The 863-nt window shown below is 38.0% G+C and overlaps 1 non-coding gene across 1 annotated transcript; it reads left to right on the top strand.

The window, feature by feature from the left end:
- Window positions 1-214: 214 nt before the first annotated feature.
- On the top strand, window positions 215-321 carry LOC121226154 (small nucleolar RNA R71). The gene has a single exon (XR_005924029.1). It is a non-coding gene; the product is annotated as a small nucleolar RNA R71 (small nucleolar RNA).
- Window positions 322-863: the final 542 nt, after the last annotated feature.

Genomic DNA, 863 nt, shown 5'->3' on the forward strand with positions numbered 1-863 from the left:
GGTAACCGCGTCGAGGTTGAAAACACCGGCTACTTTATTAGGCTTTATCCTCATGACTTGCCACTGATAATTATTCAATGACATCTCTTCAATGAACTAATAAGCTTCCTCAGGTGTTTTATTATTTAAGGTTCCACCTACTGCTGCATCGACCATTTGTCTCATTGAGGGGTTCAAGCCATTGTGGAAAGTTTGAACCTGTAGCCATAAAGGTAAGCCATGGTGAGGGCACCTTCTCAATAAGTCATTGTATCTCTCCCATGCATCATAAAGAGTTTCTAAATCCATCTGCATGAAAGAAGAGATATCATTCCTCAATTTAGCCATTTTAGCCGGTGAAAAATATTTAAGTAAAAATTTTTGGGTCATTTGTTCCCAAGTAGTGATTGACCCTCGTGGTAACGATTTCAACCATTATTTAGCCTTATTATTTAATGAAAAGTGAAACAACCGAAGGCGAATGGCATCATCAGAAATGTCATTCATCTTAAAGGTGCTGCAGAATTCCAAAAAATTTGCTAAATGAGTGTTTGGATCCTCATCTTACAAACCATCAAACTGAACAAACTATTGTATCATTTGAATCGTGTTAGGTTTCAGTTCAAAATTATTTGCACCAATAGCAGGTCTAACTATACTCGATTCAGTTCCTATTAAAGTAGGCTTAGCATAATCATACATAGTACGAGGAGTAGGATCCTGATTTATAGTACGAGGAGTAGGATCCTGATTTACTGGATTTGCAGCAACCACAGGAGGTAGCAGATTATTCTAATCATCACCATCTCCTCGGTTGTAGTATGGATATCGTCCTCTCACTCTTCCTCTATGTATTGTAGACTTTGCCTTATTTCTCTTCGGTT

This window comes from Gossypium hirsutum, chromosome A03 (genome assembly GCF_007990345.1).
Source record: "Gossypium hirsutum isolate 1008001.06 chromosome A03, Gossypium_hirsutum_v2.1, whole genome shotgun sequence".
Classification (NCBI taxonomy): Eukaryota; Viridiplantae; Streptophyta; class Magnoliopsida; order Malvales; family Malvaceae; genus Gossypium; species Gossypium hirsutum.